Below are 20,627 nucleotides of genomic sequence, written 5' to 3' on the forward strand. Positions count from 1 at the left end.
GAATAATTGTAAAAGTATTTTAATGTTAGGTCAAAGATTGGTGTGATGAGAGAGTGAATCAAGAGCAGAAGTCGGTTTTGGAATAGTATTTTGACTCCATTGTTGCCTCCATATGAACAGGTTAGCTCTGATTGTAGATGAGGTATCATCATGGAGATCTTGGACATATATTTTAGCAGTTTTTATAATATTTTTATCGTCATACATATTTAAATTGGCCGGAATAAAACCTTCTAGTGGCATAACATCACTAAGCCTTTGATTAAAACGAGCATCCATTGATTCTATTAAATAGTCAAGATACATTATACATATAAACACGGCCCATGGGGGGGCTATAGCCCCCTTAGCCCCCCCTTGGCTAGTATGTGAGGGTACTGATTTCTGAATCGATTTTCACATAGTTGTACAATTTTAACGTACACGTATGATGATAACTAGGGTCTGGATTTAAATGCAATTAAAACCATACAAATATGCTCTAAAAATAACCAAAAGTTTCCTTAAAAAAATGCATTTCATCACAAAAATTACCCTAAAAATGAAAAAAATTACATATATGTTTTTTTCATTTTGGGCATTATTTAACACACTTTTTAATACATTAAAATTACAAATACACGAGCAATACGAGCAACGTCTGCGATGTAACTGATTGTTATATGACCGAATACTGGTGACGTTCCATAGTCAATAATAAATTAATATAAAATAAAAAAACTGATTCGAAAAATATAGATTGACAATGTGTATGGAAAAACCTGGTAAACCTACTTAAATATCAAGAAAATAATTGATCTTTTAATTTTATTTGGAATAGACTAAACTTGTTTAGTATATTCAACAAATATGCATTAAAAACCAACTAAATAACCGTATAATACGAAGAATGAAAATATCGTCGAAATAAGCAAAAAAAAAAAAATGCAAATTACAATTTGTAGCTTTGAAACCTTTGTTACATGAAATGAATTATGTTTTAGGAAAGCGATGTGTATGATCAACCGAAAAAATATGCATTTTGCGTTAAAATCCGGGCCCTAATGATAACTTTTTATAACGATCTAAACCCTTATGACGCACGTGCAAGTAATGCAAAACGTATTCATTCACAGGCAAACGCAAAATATATGATCGATTCGAGAAACGCGAAGAGGAAAAAAGCGTATTAGAAATGTTAACGAAAACACGTTTTCGCTGGTGAGGAAAAAGACGGACGATTCAAAAATTGTACGGTTGTGAACCGGGGATAATCACGTGTATCACAGCCATAACATCCGTACGTACGTGCGTAATTTAGTGCGTTTCGGTCGGTTTCCTTATTACCATTAATGATCGTTAAAACCGTTCAAAGCCATTATTAATAACACATCGTGTGCGCGCATGTTAACTATTATTGTATCGCATTTAATTTATTATACCGATGTAGTAAACACATCGGTTCGAATTTATACATAAAGTGTATACATAATATGCATACGTGATATGTACACAGACGCCGAAAAATGTAGCAACGTGGACACGAAAACATATACGTACGCGTACGGGTTGAAAAATAAAATTATAAAAACATCGAGAAAATTAATTATTCACGAACTATAATTTCGTCGACGAATCAATCAAACACGTGAAGAATACGTCCAAACGCTTCTGTGCACGTACGCCTGGAAAGCAAAAGCTATAAACAACAAACATTGCTTAAAGTCTTATAATGTAAGAATAAAACTATTCGTCTGTACACTGCGTTATATCATGCCATGTGTGTTCAAGTCAATTAAAAATTATAATTATACACACAATATGTAATAATTTATCGTAGCCACTGTGTACCGCGCGCACATCGATTGTATGTTAAACAAAATATAAAAAACCGTTCAGGTCTTATTCACCGTTGGCCAATGTCACCTCATAGTACCTACAACGATAAATTATAGATTACGGAATAAAATAGTTACATATAGTTTCGTAACGTTTTTATTTTTAACTCTAAAATCTAATAACTACGTTATTTATGCATACGTATATCTAAACAGGTTATGGTCGAATATGCACATTCGTATGATATTCTAGCAGGCGCGTATCCAGAGTTTTTTTCAAGGAGGGAATGTAGAAAATTAAAAAATATAGCTAATATATATTATTCACTCAACTTATGTATAATTATATAGAAATTAATACAGTTTACAAATTATTATAATCAATATAATTGTAATAATAAAATTAAATTATTGTAATCAACCAAATTACCCATATGGCTATAAATTGATCAGCATATTTTGATATTTTAAACAGCTACGTTAGATCAAGATCCATATTCTATAAAAATTATAGTTGTTATTAAATGTACACCATGTAGATTGATATATACATTATCCATTTCGTTTTTCTGTATACATTTAATCAATGATATGGTCACAGACTTTTACGATGTGAAGTCTGTGGATAAGATACAAATACTGTCATTTTCTACGTTATACGAAAATTTCAGGGGGGGCTGTAGCTCCATCACCCCCCCCCCTTCCCGCCATAAATACGCCATTGTGTTCTAGTTATAACATAATATGTATTGAACATTTTTAAAACGTTTAAAATGTATTGTTGTTGATTATTTTCTTACTCAATTCCTTAACGTTTTTTGTCGTTCTTTCTTGGTAAATTTTACGATCAAATCAATCCGACCAATCGGTCATCATAATTGCATTTTCATATTTCGACGGTCATTAATAATGGTACATAATATCACTACTTTCAAGAATGTTTGTACCAACCACCTTTTTTCCTGATTTGTTGTATATGATTCTATTTTTAAATATATTTTATGTTATCCTAATGGTTCTTTGATGAAATTATTATTTATTCAATTAGTGTATGAATTATGGGTACAGATTGTTGAAGCAACAAGTAAGATCATAGAAATATGGTAAAAATTCTGGTGGAAATTCGCGTAAATCAATTCATACTAAAACTGTTTATTCGAATCAATGGTTGTAAAATAATAGTACACTTGTCTAAAATAATTATGAAATACGTTTGTTTTCAATGCATTTTAAACAGTAAAAGTAAAAGTAAAAACCACCTGAATCTATATAATTGTTTAGGAAATTGCCTTCATCCTATCTAGATAATATTTTTTTATCTGGGTTGCTCAACGCTGCTCGGTGGTATTTTTTATTATTCCACGCGGTATACCTTTTCCCGGCGTGCGTCCTGGAGTCCTACAAATCTCGTTCGTCAAAAAGGATAAGCCATCCTAATCCTACCCCGAGCACCGCGCATACGTTTCAACGGCGTCCGGCCGGGCGCGTAGTGCGACAACAATCAGTATTATGGACAATGTTCGGGTACGCGGTGGCCCCCGGTCGGTCGGTTTTCAGGTTTTTACGAAGACACGTGTGCGCTTGGACATTTGTCGATTTCGACGAACAATAGACGTACGATGAATAGATAGTGCACACACGGTTTTCGATATTGTCTACGCGATTCGTAAACGTGATCGTTGAAAAAGCACCGGGAATCGATGGGTTTTGATGAGGGGTGCAGGGGATTTTCGTCCAAAGGGAATCGGAGTTCGAGAAACTCCGTCGGGACGAAATCGATCAATATACAAAATGAAAAATGGTTTCCATGCCTACGCGGAATACATAAATAACAACCACAATAATAATAACAATATATTATGTACTTTTGTACAGACGATTTAAACTATGGGATCGCGGTCCGCTACCGCCGTTGATCGTGATAATTATAGCTAGCGGCCGCAATTATTCATACGTCGGAGTGCCCACCGGAAACCGGGGTTTGTTTATGACGATTGTGAATTACACGTATTGTAATATATTACGATCGTAGCGCACGTTTTTTGAATCACGTGCGATACGTATATACGGTTTTGAGTTTGTAGCGTCGGGAGATAAAACGCTAAAACACCCAATCGTAATGGGCAAACGTAATTTGCGCCCGTTATTTTTCAGGTATACATTTTTGTGTAGTAAATTGCACCCAAAAGAAAAATTATTTTTATGATAGTCATATAGCATTACCCAGAGTACACCACGAAGAGGCGACTATCACTGTCCTCCAAACATTTTTTTTTTTTTTTTAATTATGGTATTAATTATATTTTTTGTTAGGTTAAAATATTAATAATAAAAAATACAGTTATAAGTTATCTGCATAGTAATGAGACATCATATTCACATATCCAGCCATCGTAATAGTGTTTTATTGTATTGTTGAATAATTTTTTACATTTTTTGAAATTTTTTTTTTTTTGATTTGGTGTTTTGAAATGTAGGAACAAATGAAATGTATGAACCTATAAGGTTCAGTTATATTATTAATTTTCATATAAATTTCAGATTGTAACTCTAATATTTTATCCATAAAATTATAAATATGAGATTACTTAGATAGTAGATACTATGGGCGCAATTTACTATACCTATTTTAAAACCAAAAAAAATTCCGGGCGAAATTTACTATAGTATTATTACTAACTACTTAATGTGGGTGCAATTAACAAGCGCCCATCGTAATGCGCGCGTGCATCGCTGCAACTGCAACGGTCCGTACACAATTGGACGATGCGCAAACGTATGCGCAATGCATAGCATATTCGTTTATTTTGATGTGTAGGTGTACACGATGTGCGTTGCACGCGAAATAATACGTTATAGTATTCGAACGGCGGACGGTGTTGAAATATATTACAAAAAAACGCGCGTGTGTCCCGTGCAATCGTATTACTCATGGGTATGTCGCATATTAAACACCGCAGATGTATACTGCTTGCCCGATAATATGCATATTTTTAGTATTATAATATTGTAAGCCAAGCAAAACAACAACTGTGCAGTACAGCGTGTATCACACTAGAATATTTTAACTGGAAATCGATTTACAACTATGTCATTTTTTTCATTTTTTCTCCCTTTTCCTAATCTACATCTAAACCCGTATAATTAAAATACAGTGCATATCAGTGTGCATCCAAAACCCTTACGACGATTCTACTGAAATGTTGAGATAATGTATAGTATATTCACAATGCATAGGTGCAATAAGAAAGATTTTAGTCTAAAAGGGTTTTACCAATTTTTTTATGAAATGTTATCATTCAGTCGAAGCCGGGTAATCAATACGGTATTATATGTACATTTTACCTGTTCAATGTTATTTTGTACACATATTGTTCAAAACACTAACGTTTTACTGTTAAACGATTTAATTGCACATAATAGATGCATTCGTTTACCGTCCGGAGCGTTTTCAATAAAAATAAAATGGACAGTGCACATACAACATGTGCAATACTTACTCGCTGTACGGCACGTACACATATAAATGTATATATATATATATTAATAATACCATGCATATGTGCATGGTATTATTAATGAATCGTTTTCCCATCGTCGCCGCGTGGAATGTTTTTTTTTTGTAAATATTCGTACACAAACGTATTTCTCGACGCGATATGCCATTATCATTACTATTATCGTGTACGTGTACATGCATATTGCACGCGGGTTAACGAAATATAATAATTAAACGTCTGCGCGTCGCGTGTAATATTTTTTCCACGAGCAATACAAATGCGTATGCATACGGTGTGGTTAAAATTACAACTATACATTATGCGCGCGTTTTTTAACCGCTACAGTGACTTTAACGCTGGGTACCACTTGCGAATGACGCACGTTTCTAAGCATAGTAAGTTATTAGTGTGCGTTCGTGTGTGCGTGTGTACGCGAATTATTATCACGTTTGAGCCGGACGTCGGATGAACGGAAAATCGAATTTCACAACAATTATATTTTATTACACATTACTCCGCGGGCGATGCGTTTTGCAATGGGATTTTTATTTATTTATTTTCTTCATTACCGTATACGTATTATTATTGTTATTTAATTTTTCATATTTTTTTTTTCATCTTACAACAGCGTACGCGTATCATTATTATTATTATTGTTATTGTTTAATATTTATTTTTAATTTTTTCACAACAGAACTCGTACGGAAAGCGCGCGCCGTCGCGTTGCATCGAATATTTGATTTACGCGTTTCAAATTCACGCTGCAGGTGCATTACAATATTGTACACGTACAAACCGACGTCGTTGCTCGTATTCTTGGCGCATCGCAAGGACAAAACAATAATTATTATATTTTTCGTTCGCATCGGCGACGCAGAGAATATGTAATATCGTTCACCTACGAATATAGTATACTATCGACGAACTTCGCCGTGGACAGTACCTATAAAATGTTACGACGAATGCGGCGCGTAATGTTTACATTTTTCCCTTTTCGAATTATTCGCAAGCGGAATGGACCGCCGCGGCACGCATAAAATAATATCGCGGCCTTGGTTAACTGCACGTTTTAATACGTTTGTACGCGTAAGAAAACAGCGCGCACCGGGCTCAAGGAATAATATTAATACCGTGTTCGTGAAGGGATATTTTATGAAAATAGTTTTTATCCTGCGAAGAGTTTAAATATATATATATATATATCACCTTATACTACACGTGTATATTATTCGGTTTGTGTTCGCAACGGAACTCTTACGTTCGCACGCAGCGGTCGTACCGAAGTCATAAAAAACTAAACTTTCCACTCCAAGTCTAATCATAATAATCTCTTGACGAACAATCGACTGACATTTCAAATCGAAACCTACGCGAAACTATACGGTTAACGTGTTGTCGGGCAAATTCCCCCAACGGAGCCACATATAATGGCCATCTATGGTTTACGAATGTAATATCTCTGTTTCGTCTCCTCCCACGAATGCACGCTACTTGTACGTGTACAAGTATACCAATGTGCTGCGTTAAAAGCGTTTCGTACGCTGCACTTACGAGATGCGACGGGTGCACAACAAAACCATTGCGTGGATTCCAACCGCAACAGTATCAATGTTTATTCATACAAGTAGAATTTCAAATAAAAATGTTGACAACCTGCGCTCGGCTACATAGTGATTTATAATGTTACACGTTAATTTCCATATACGCGTTGCAATCGCGGTGTTTCAGTAATAAATAAAAAAAAAAAAAAGAACGTACACTTTTTTAAGAAATAATCATTTTGACAATATTGCGGGTAAATTATATTACGCGTTATATAGGTACGGAAAAGCGTCAGATGGGAAGGGGGATATATTATCCAGTCCCCCGACGGAGTTCGCATCACATGACGACACACAATTTATATGCAAACAGTATTAAAATTTTACTAATTGTATTTGTTCTCATTGATAATTCAAAACTAACGTTTTAACTCGCAATAAAATTCAATAAAAACTTGGAATCGTGAAATGAAAATGTATTATCTTATTATAAATGATGTTTAAAAACAATATTTATTATATACGAATATTAATATAATGATATATTGTTAGTATTTTGCTCGATTAGTGTTAGGTTTGCAATATGATAAAACGAAAAACTAATTTTACTAATAAACCAATCGAAACTAGAAATTATTTTTATTTATTTAGATAGATGTGTAGTTCATTTAAAATTACGATCAGATACCTAACGTCTAACATATCCGGATAAGATAAAGATGTAGAAGTTGTATCAAGTTAAATGATACATTTATCCAGGTACTGCTCGACACCGGTACCGAGTGCACGCGTCGAACTTGGGGTTCGGTCCGTGGTGTTTTTATTTTTATTTCTATGCGATTTCGACGGCGCGTAAATACGTAATGTTCATCGGTGCCGGATAAGGGAAACGCGGCGTGTACGAGACGGTCGTCCGCAAGCGCATTGACACACTTGCGTAATGCCGGCGGTAAAAAGAGCGGATAAAAATAAAAAAAATAAATAGAAATTGCCGACGAGAGGTCTGTTATCTGCTCGTGTACATCTGTACACGTGCACCAAACGCATTACGTATCCGCAGGTAGCATATACGTGTACGCACATGTAATACGTGCACACTACGTCTTCCGAGTTAAACCGTGACCACCGTACGGTTATCGGTCCGTGTGAACGCCCGAGCACCCGAGTGTTTCAAAAAAAACGTGGGCAATTTCATCGGGAAATTGGCGGTCGGTAGTAGCTTCAATGCGTGTGCAAATGCACGGCGCGCGTGCAGCTCACCGACGGTTGCGCGTGTACGTAACGTGTATCGTGTGTAATGGCATCCTGGCCCACCGTGAACATTTTCTCCGATTTCTGTTTTCGGTCTTGGCGTGATCCTATGGCAGGAGGACACCCAACGCACGCAGGAGAAACTCTACATAAAATCCGTGTTTGCATCCCTTAACCACATCGGCATGGTAGAACGCGATGTTGAAGTTATGAACTGTAAACCCAGTCGGACTGTTAAGCGTTATGGTATGTGCCAATCGATTGAAAATCCACCGATCGGGTCTTGTATTTATAGCCATAGATAATGTAAGTTTTGAAACGAACAAGAACGCGTATATATTGGTACAGTAAATCATTTAGAAACAAATCGATTTGGAGAAATATGAAATGGGAAAATGGAGTAGCCCTATGATTGATTATATAATATGTTGTGCAGCAGCTAGTAAGACGAGAAGAATTTTTGTCGAAACCATTGATAAAACCCATAAGCAAATTGATTTTCCGGCGTATATTTACCGGTATAGAAAATAATCAAATTGTTTAACGATTTTTTTTAGTAACAACGGTTAAAAATATTAACACTTTGAATGCGTTAATCCGTTACCGACGTTACATAGCTGTAACTGAAAATGATTTAAACTGAATATTGTTGCGGTGGTGATGCAGCGTATTTTTACGCTCAAAATTACCCCGGTGCAGCTCTTACGTTCTAGTACCTGCGAGTGAAATGGATCTTACCACATTTCAATCACGGCGCCTAGGCATATTCAAAAAATCCTTCGCCACTGACTATAGATGACGGGGACCCATACGTACATATTACAACATTACTATGCAGTCGTGCGGGACTTCGGAAAAGGCAAGGTCTTCGGTGACAACGAACACAATGTGCACAGTATTTGAATAGTAAACGTAGATAGGTATCGGCCGAGGCCAACGTATTATTCATCTTCAGCCAGGTTAACCTAACCAAACCAGGGCTGAAAAAAATGTGCGTTTAGGGGTTTATACTCTACCTCTCCATCCACCTTAATCTGCAAATCAAAACATAAAAACTTATATGTTGTGCGTTGTAAACCAAATTATTATCTTATACCTACCACTTCAATTATCCCCGAAAAATAATTATAAATAATAATTATAAATGCATGCCAGACACTTACAGATGATCGGTGTAATAACCTATGGTCACGCGTGTATCGTAAATGCGCTTACACGACCAGACTTGGAGTCGATAAATATACGTATTATTATTATCATATTCGTATATATAATTTAGAATAGTGGTTTTCAAACGGTTTTGTTGCTAAAAAAAATTCGACGAGCTTCAAAAACTGGTAACGTCAAATTTAAACTCCAACTCGTAATACAGAGATTAGTTTTTAATTTTAATTTTTATATCGAATGATGAGTAATTTTTGTTTGAGTTTTCGTGCGAAGAATGGTATTGTTGTTATTTTTATTTTCGCTTTCCAGTACTTCATCAATACTCGGTCTGTGGAAGAGAGTTTAACGCGTACATCATCTGCTATTATCAACCGTATATCTAACGCGATTTAACTAAAGTGGTGATGCGATTTTGAATTCAATTTGATTCCGATGTGATCCGCCCTAGATTACCCTCGTAGAGCACAGTTTGAGAATATTTGAATTATAGAGGTATCACGCGCTGGAAATCGTATGTGTATAACCATCTGAAGGCGCAATGCCGTGGTAATTGGTTTTAATTTTTTTCATACAAAATATGTGTGTGTGTATGTACATCAATAACTGAAATTTCGTTTCCGCTACCGCCGCGGGATATAATATAATATATGTCCGTCGACAAAGTTGTCCTAAATAACACCTTATACATACACAAATATTTATATATATATGTATTACGTTAAATGTGTATGTGTGTGTGTGTGTGTGTGTGTGTGTGTGTGTGGTCCACGTAGGATTCGAAGCAACATAATACGTTATATGTATAATACGAACAAATTATTATAAAATACTACGAAGGGAGAGAGAGAGAGAGAGAGAGAGAGAGATAGAGAAATCAAACATCGTATGTATACCTAACAATACTTTATTATACACACGTGTGCGTATGTGTGATAACATATTAACGCTACTACGCAACAGCAGTCCGAATTCGAAATAATAATAAGAATAATCATTACACGCGCGCAGCATCCAAACACGTATTATTATAACAACGTAATCATCCGCGTGCGTTGCATGCACGTATTTAGTTTAATACACGTGTGCATGTTTCTCGCCGGTGTATTTACGGCAGGGATCTCGACCCCCGTGTCAATAATTTCAGTTATCGGTGCGAGGAGGCATTTTCGGAAATTTCTCGACGATCGCAGGTCACGCGCGCGAAGACATCATGTGTGTCGCGGGTACAAAACGTGAATAAATGCGATGATAAGAGTTCGGTAGCTATCGCACACATTTGTACTCATATGAATATTTTAACGATGACCATACGATGTGTTGTATACGCCGATCAAAGTCAAAGCCCGGCTAGTTCAGTTGGTAGAGCACGAGACTCTTAATATCGAGGTCGTGGGTTTGAGCCCCACGTCGGGAGCCACTTTGTCGTATACGCCGATCGAAATCGTACGTATAGACACAACAAATATAGTTCTTATAATAGTTACAATTTAAAATAACGCATGTTTCCGTAGTCGTCGTGTCACACGCCTACCACGGAAGAACCTCTTTATTATTTCGTTCTCTCTTTTTATACATTTTGATACCTATAATAATATAATAAATAATAATAATTTAATTTGGTTACACGTTGATAGAAGAAATCTAAGAAAAAAATTTTATGCTAGCTTATTCTCTATTGTGACATTAATATGGCCTGAATTTGAATCAGATATTTGCACATGCAAATTATTAACACCACAAATTACATATAGCAGTGATTAAACCTTTAAAATGCGTGATATAATATGGGAACTAAATAAAATGCCGTTTTGTAATGTTACAAATACCGATGACGACAAATAAGATAAATTATAAACTTGAAACATTGGTATTGTTTATAAATTATTAATTAATTTACGAAATTTATTTTGATGGTTATTAGTTTTTATTTAATTACACGTCCTGATTAAGTTTTAAACTTGACAATTAATCTTATTTGTCGTCATAGATATTTGTAATATTACAGAATGGCATTTTACTTAGTTTCCAAATTATATCACACTACTTAATGGTTTAATTATTACTAAAATTAATGTAACCACATTTATTTTTTTTAAATTTAGTTTTTTTGTACACATAATTCTAAAAAAGTGTTTTTTATAACAATATGTCATCCCTGATGTGCCTAAAATATTTAAATTTAATATATTATATTAAATTTAAATATTTTAGCACATATATATTATAAAAAGATAAAAAATGTCCACGTACATTATTCCACTTTAGTGTAGTAATAATGATTTAATTTACTCTCGAAAACATGAATTTCATCTACCGATCATGATAAATGAGATAAATCTATATTCCTGAGCGTAAAATATTGGGCTCTGCTGTCTTTAATACCGTCGTCGGCAACGTAAAGAAACGTACACTAAACATGCTGTTCTCGCGACGTTCAAACGATATTGTAATAGAAACGTAGTAGAGTCAACAGACGAACAGATCCCTACAACTGTATTCATACTTTGCATACGGTGAGCGCATAGAACTATGACGTCGTTGAATAAATACGAAAATGATATAATAATAATAATAATAAAAATTATAATAATGAAAAACACGAAACAAGTACAGAGTTGTCCACGAATAGCCATAAGCGACCTCGCCAATAACGACACACATAACTTGACGTTTAACAAAATAATAAGTACTAAAACATACTGTGTACACTCACTTATACACTCACGCATGTGTAAAAAAACACACGCGTACGCGAGCAGAGAGTGTTTATTCCACCAAAATGATTTCGTACTCGACATAAAAGCCTCGTACCGTCCAAAGAGACATTATAATATACGCCGTCGGGCTGTAATATTATTTAATAAAATAATAATAATGTTAATACGGGAAAAAGATTACGTATCAACGGACATAAACACACATGACTTTACCACGCGTATATCATTAACAATATACGCCACGCGCGCGCATAAATGTATACGCGACACAACAACATCTGTTTTCCGAACTGTCACTCTTAATTATATCGTTTCCGCAATATTTGCACACATAATAACGTTAGTAATATTATGCGTAGGTACACAAGTGTATCGGCTTACAAAATATTTCAATGTGCACTGGCGTGCGCGAGTAGTCGGTTCCGTGTTATATTATATCGTCGTTGACGCGTAAAAATCGTCGTAGAAACTGAATTTTTAAAATTTACCGTTATCGCATCCTAAAGTTGGAAAATAATCATTATTATTATTAAGTTTTCGTTAAACGAAAATCGACAGTAATATGAAAGATATCGGTATTACATTCCCAATTTGTAAACAAGCTACGAAATGCGCCAAATAATCAATATATATACAGTAGAAGCCGCTTCTTAGGAACGCTTTTGGACCAAGGTGAAATATGTGAATTGACCGATTGTTTCTAATAAGCGATTGGTTTTGTTTACTGTGAAAATGATGTATAATTCGAAAAAAATCATCTACTGTGAAAAAAATAATGCAAGTATATGCTAAGTATGCGTTTATCGTAGTCTGTTGTTTTGCGTCGAGTAATTTAATGGTTTCGTAAAAATAATGTTGCCCAAAACCTTTTTCATCCACACGATACAGGACTGCTTTCCTTAGGACACTACAATTTCTTTATTTCATGGAGATGCCTCGCTTTTTTCTTCTTCGTCGTTAGTGACACCATGTTAAATTGTTTGAGGATTCATAACCACATTATAAATCTTTTCTTCTGTTGTATCCTCGACATCATTGAGGTGTGAGTCCACATCGATTCAATCTTCGTACACTTCTTCCGAGAGTTCGACTGGTTTCGATCGTAACGACATAAAATCAAGTACATAGTAATTACAACGCATTGGTTATCGCTAAATAACCGGCAATTTTCGATGACCTTGGCTCTGATTTTTTCAAATAACCGCTGTGTTGTTTCAATAATCCGATCGATTTACAATGTTTTAATATACGACCGATCCGTCTTCAGACATTTTGCTTCAATAACGTTAATTATCCGTGTTCCAAATAAGCGGCTTCTACTACATATGCATTGTATTGCGTTTAAAAGTACTAGATATGCAAAGTCACTAGCATCCGGTTAATGATTATAACTTACCGATCTAATCTTAACTGTGTTAACGCTTGCGTCCGAACTGTTCTGGTGTGACGCTTGCCTACAGAACTTTTACTACGTACCTAATTATTTGCAGGAACGATAGGATCACGTCGGTATCGATCTCAGATCAATAAGATAGAGATATGCACTTGGATGTGTTGTTGTCAACGTGTTGTACCTACAGAATGCTGAAAACATGATCCGTAAAGTTATACATCCCCTCCCTAATATTTCACGATTTTTTTTTTGTCACGCGAACACTTATCAACCGAAATATTTCGTGGCACAATACGATAGAGATTCCATTGCGTTATGAACCGGAAAACTAGATCTTACGGGATCGAATAGTCCATCGAATAATTATAATAATAAAAATGATAATAATAATAATAACAATATTACGGATCTCATGTCCGATTCGACGAAAAGTGTGAAGACATCATGTGGATGTGACCTAGTGTGACCGTACTGAACACGTTACATGGATGGAACCAGTGTCGTGACTAGAGGATGGAAAAATAGATGGTTGTTCGGGGCGCAGCATAGTAACGGAACGCATTTGAGTTAAATCAAAATCGGTTTTTTCGTATAAAATAAGCGCCAGAAAAAAATTCGCCATGAGCGGACGGCAATGACCAGAAACACGACTCGCGGTTTCCATCGTTTTGCGAGTACCGTACGGGGTGCCAGTATCAGGAACGGACCATGGTCCTACCTAGAAATGTCTGTCACTACCAGTGGCATGACCTTAGCCATAATAATATAATAGTTTTTCATAAGCAGAATTATTTTAACGTAATTCTGTCAGTGTTGTAATAATTTAAAACTTAAGAATACAGTAATTGACTGGCTCATGTTAATTATTATTATTTGTTTTTGCTGAAACCTTATAATTTTTATCCTCCTGTTGGACCTACCAAAAAAAAAAAAAAATTCTGGTGCCGCCACTATGTGCACCGAGCACGGGAGCCGACGGGCAACGTTACAACGGATCGACGAAGAAACGTCGTTGGACGCACATCATGCGTACGATATTCCTATGGACGCGAATGAATTACTTTCTACACTTTGAATGGCGAAGACGGTGTATAGCATAATCAGTACGCCCACTGGCGTCTTAAGTAGAACATCGTGTCGTCGTTTTTCGAAATTAAAATTTTATAGTTATTCGTTCACTGAAGAACTTTGTCACTTTGTTCACTTTGTCACGTCAATGTCACATCACTAAAGACAATTGACGGCAACAAACTTTTTTTTTAATTATAATTACCACTACCTGTGTGGAAAAAAAATCACACACAAGATGTTCGCAATCCAAGAAAAACGAAAGATATTTTGACGTTTTTAATTGAAAAACGTCTATCGGAAGATCAAACGAAGTTTGAAAAGTTTTTCAGATTAAGCTGAGATCAGTTTACCTAGGGTTTGAACTTAATGGAAGACGATACAATCCTTCATCCTAGTCGAAAAAACCAATCTTTACGGCCAAAAAAATTGGCAATTACTCTAAGGATAGCTTTGTGTCGTCCTTAGATGATAGTATTGACTCTTTTATATCAAACTTTTTTAAAGCTTTTTAATACCGATAATTATTAATTATTAATCGATATTTTGTGGCTCGACTGGCTCCGAAGCGGTCAAAGTGACGCGGTTACAGACGTACACAGTTCTTATACATCGCACAAATCGTAATATGTGTAAATTGTATTCGAATACTCGACGGAACGGAATATAAAAAATGTAACTCGATGGAGTGGTATAAAACACAAAGTGGTTTGGTAAAATCGAAAAGATACTAAAGAAAGCACAGACGTCAGACTCGTTCGACGGATCGGTTGCGAGAGCGAACAAAAGTCGTATCCTTTGGATAAGGTCCCATAACCGTCGTCGTGCTAACAGTCAGTGTTTTAAAATTAATATAAAATACAAGAAAAATACACAATACGAGTAAATAAAAACAAAAAAATGGGATAAAATTGGTACCGTGAGTTAGCAGGGCTACACATCGTATATTGATATATAATTTTATTTTTAACTGGTTTTATTCTACAATCTGTAAATATATTATTTTTATATTTCATAGAAGTATAATATAATTATATATATATATTATATGTCTGTGGTATTCCAACAGTTTAAACGATACGAGCGATAATAATAAATAGTTTTTATTAAACGGTTTCACCAAAAACAATAACTTAAAAATAATTAATATCTTTATACGCGTGTGTGCGAAACGTTGAAATTAAAAACTAATCAAAATAAATATTTCTTTACCCTACGTAGACCATATTTTTTTAATGGTATCACATATCGTTTAATCTCTATCGCTCTCACATCCTCGGGCCCTTTAAATCAGAACGAACAATAAATTTGGGAAACTCGTTTAAAATAATATTCAATATTTTTTTTAAAAAATAAAAAAATAAAAATGATTACAATAGTAATAATAATGAAACTTTTGGTGTAAATTTCAATGCGCTGTCAACTGTAATTGATTACAAGATCAAGTAGCTATTTATAAAGCACGCATTTTATAATATCAACGTTGACCTTTCCATGCTATCGATGCGATATGTTAAATTGGTTTTATACGATATGTGCTACCTACATTTATTTTGTTGGCGTTGCATTATATCCTGCAGATCAGTGCCGTAATTTTGTCTATCGAAAATTATTTTGTTTTTATTATGAATGTTTATCGTAAAATATATGCCTGTTCATTATAACGAGACATACCAGCAACCATGTGGATGACGATCTAACTAAATGTGCACAATCTATCGAAAATAAAATCTACTTTTTATTCGCAATTAATTATCTTCATGACCGTCTCGTTTTATCGAGAAATCCATAGTTCGTAATTCACAATAGAATTTCTGTGGAAAATCTATTCATGTACCTATACGAAATACAGTCATTCGTTTACGAAAACAAAAAATTTATTTGAAACGAAATTCTAAAAAAAAACCATTTCCGGACAATAAATATCATTAAATATCATAATTATTCTCGTAGTCGACCTTATAGTTGGTTTTGCAGTTGGATTTGTGCTTGCCAGTCTTTTCAGTTTTTAGCTAACCTCTTCAGTTCTGTGGAGCTTAAAAGTGTATCACCAGAGATCATTATTCGACGGATGAAGTTCTCGGATATCTTCGGTCTCTCTTACTTTCAATTTTCCTTTCCATTATTTTATCAAAGTATCATAATTAGGGTTTGGAAGTTAAGGAGCCAAAAAAGGCAAAATATACATTCAAACATGCACGAAAAAATTATAAAATATGCATAAAAAAATATGAAATATGCAAAAAAATATTTATTAATTTATTATAAGTTAATTAGTAGATTCTAAAAACCTATAGTTAAAAAAATTGTATTATTGAAAACTAAATTATGGCCTATAACCGATTGATATTTCAGATTTTATTGAACTGAAAAAATAGTTAAATATATTTTCATTATTTGTGAAATACGAAATAAATATATGTTGTATAATACCTGTTAAGTTGTTGCATTGAACGATCAATATTTTCGTTAAATTCATAGTAGACAATCAAAAATAACAAATAACAAATAGTAAACAATCAAAAATAACCGCGAAAAATAATATTGAGTTTTATATGATGCACGTTTTTCGCATTATTAGCGTTGTGTTATGTAACATTATTTAAAATAAATTTGTAATTGATTATGAATGAAAAACATTAATTTTTTTAGAAAATATTAAATATGCAAAAATCAATGATAATCGACAACATATGTACTTTTTCTCTAAAATTAACGAAATATGCAAAACATGCATTTTTAATTTTCAATTTTTAAACTCAACATTGTATAGCTCGGATTTATAGCTTGATCTGCTATAAATCGAGAGCATACAGAACAATATGCAATTTCTATAACTTCCGAACCCTAATCATAATATTAAAAAATATATATAATTTGTTTATTTATTCATATATTCATTTACGAGTATTAATCATTTGCCAATTTTTAATTTTAATTTTATTATTTGTTAAACTATCATGAAGGTGTAATAGATAACTGTGCAATAAATAAAGGAATGTTTGATTTTGTATCGATTGTGTCTGATATCTGATCTCCGCAAACGTCTACGCAAACCAATAAATTGTAAATATTTTCAGCTATAAAATGACTGCTAGGATAATAAACATAAAATATTAAATAGCTCCACGTATTCCATTCATTATGTACGAACAACATATTAATGTGTTCATTTTTTTTTTCCTTTTTCTCTGTTTAAATAAAAATTTTTCGTCGCAAAACTATAACGTGTTTTACTTTCATACAACGCATACGTGAGAAAAACATTCATAATTTTTATTCGAATTCCACTTTTTTTTAATTTAATATTTATTTTTATCACGAGTCCCGTTATTATGGCAAACTGCGCGCGTAAACAATATTTTTCGTCTAGCATTTTTACGTTTAAAAAATAATTTTATAAAATATACATAAGAACGATCGTAAATCTTATATCGCACGGTTTTTGACTGTAATAATATCATTATACACCTACGTAACGGTTAAAATATTTAATGGTTAGTGTACCTATACTTTGGAAAATTCGGAAAACTTGAGCATATGAAATGACGGAATCATAATTTATTGAAGATACTCTTCGGAATAAGAGATTTATTCTGATCGGTAAAGTTAGAAAAGATGGTTGACGAATGAAAAACTAACAATTGAAGTAGAAAAAAAAACTTTTAAAATGAATTATTGTCACTCGTCAACCTGGATAATAACAGTTACGATAGTTTTCGGTAATGAGGATGCAAAACGAAGTACAATACAACTCCATTCCAAAATAAAATAATGAATAGTAAATCTACTGTTGATATTTAATGTCCGATCGCCCGTGTTCAATTCAATAATTGATATTTTTCCTCGGTCAAGAACATTTTAAGTACATATAGTGCCAAATTTAACGTTCAGGGTGAATTGTAATAGTATTACAGAGCATCGATTGGTACTAATGTGGTTCTGCGTACCACAACGTTTTTGTTTGTCCAAACTTCACAGCATAATAATATTACAATATTAGTAAGAAAAAAAAAGTTCATAGACACGCAGTACGGATTCTGCATATGTTAGTTTAATATTATAGTATGGAACATTGGTGTTCGTGAAAACTTTTTATAGTATCGAAAGTTCCATAAGATCCAATCTACCGACATCATGTCGGGTATCAAATAATAATTCTACGTTTCTAACGGATTTTTTTTTTTTTCATTTATTTTTGTAATAGTCGCTCGAAAATATACAACTGTGAAAAACGGTACCTACCATTAATGTTTACAGAACAACCGGTTTTAAGAAAATCTTGACAATAATTTTATTATTACCGGTTTTAAGAAAAGCTTGAACATGATTGATAAAAAATAAAAAAATAAATTTAAAAAAGTAAATAAATAATAAAAGGAAGTAGATTTACTTTGAACAGTTTTATGAATATGATGGTTTATTATCGTTTTCAAATTTAAAACGAAAATACAACACTGGCATGCGTCGAAGTGAGCGAAGCCAGATGAGTGTACCCGACATAAATACGTAACTGCTGCACACACAACGATCCGTCGTACCTGTTTACATTTGTTATATCAGTGTTTTTTCGGATTTTATATAAATCATCAACAGTGTTCAACATTCAATTGCGATCTGTTCGATTTTGATATTTTCAATTAATATAAATTTCAGATTCATTTTTTTTTTCGTACTTCAAATTAGTTATTTAAAAAACCAGTTAAGTTACTGTAATGTATGATCGTAGAGAATTTGAGATATTGACTAATTCATATCAGGTCAAACATTTTACACTCACGGGTTCTGAAAACTAACGGATAATACATTATACCGTAAAATATATTCGTGCACACTTATAAAAGCAATTCATAAAAACAAACTAATTATAATAAGTATTTATAAATGGAATTAACGAGTAACAGATCATTTAGTCTATAGTGGAAGATATGTACAATGTGTATACAATATAAAACGTGCCCAATATTTCTATTAATTTTTTTATTAATGTTATTTTAATATTAAATTAAAATTACAAAAGTTCTTCTCGCACGATTCGAACTTATCACAAAGTTTGAAATACCTACTACTTTTGATCAATGTTTTATGATTCCCTTTAAATAATGACAACGTAAATTTAGTATTATGCTATAAAAATTTACAAAATATAAGGGATTTCTTGCGATTGTTACCTAAATATAAATGCTAAAGTAGACAGTGTATTGTTGTGTATTGTGCATACACTCAGTGTAGTTTAGTTTCATTAAGATATTTGTCATCTACATTTGATGATAAATTTATTTTGGTATATATCATATATTAAAAATAGTAACACATATGTATAAAGAACTATAAGTATACGAAGAAAAATATAGAGGGTACATTTCAACTGTCCGGAATGGACGATACGGGAAAATTTTTCAAAAATACCTTTTGATATCCTTAATTGATCTTGAAACATTTGATAGTTTCAAGTGTGCTCACATTAATTAAATCTTGTTTTTTTTTTTGTTATTTTAAATCTTTGGTTAACTAATGATCTGCGAACAGCCTACCCTTCGCCATCAGGCTCAGGTTAATTTGTATAAATAACACTTTGCGGTGTACACAAATGTCATGATGGGTAAAATAATAAGTACTTCTAATCAATGTCTTACGCCATGTATATTCTCTCATGGTTTTGCATATGATATGCATCAGAAGATCATACCGTTGACCGTGGCCCGTACGATACTTTGTAATAACAACAAATATATTGAAAAGTAATATTTACATGATATGTTGCATTGCCGAAGAGTTCTGAGCTGCACTCCGACATCTTTATCACTTATGTCGCAGGTTCGAGCCAAATAACATAGCTTCGTCGGAATTAAAAAAAAATTCTGTGATGCAATTTAGTTTTATTTTTTTAATTTTCGTGCTATTGCTCTCACCTAAAATAATTAAATAATTTTACACCAGATCTCGGCCTTATAGCTTGGACACGTTTAAAAAAAAAAAAAAATTAATAAAATTATTCGGTTCGGAGAGGGAAAATGTTATTTCTTCTTCTTTCACTAAGAATATTGTTTGCTTTTGTTTTTTGTTTTGTTTTCCCATCCGAAAACTCCGAAACTCCGGCTCACCGTATCGGTGTGCATATTTGAATTTCCCTCGGACAATGTATACCATCTTAAGCTTATATACTCATGGCT

The 20,627-nt window shown here is 33.5% G+C and overlaps 1 protein-coding gene and 1 non-coding gene across 2 annotated transcripts in view; one reads left to right on the plus strand and one right to left on the minus strand.

Annotated features, from left to right (window-relative positions):
- The window catches only part of LOC112686371 (mast cell protease 4-like), a 48,935-nt gene that overhangs the window by 6,358 nt on the left and 21,950 nt on the right, over positions 1–20,627 (minus strand). The window lies entirely within an intron of this gene.
- On the plus strand, positions 10,618–10,690 carry Trnak-cuu. The gene has a single exon. It is a non-coding gene; the product is annotated as a tRNA-Lys (tRNA).

This window comes from Sipha flava, unplaced genomic scaffold (genome assembly GCF_003268045.1).
Source record: "Sipha flava isolate LNK unplaced genomic scaffold, YSA_version1 307_pilon_pilon, whole genome shotgun sequence".
In the NCBI taxonomy this organism is placed as follows: Eukaryota; Metazoa; Arthropoda; class Insecta; order Hemiptera; family Aphididae; genus Sipha; species Sipha flava.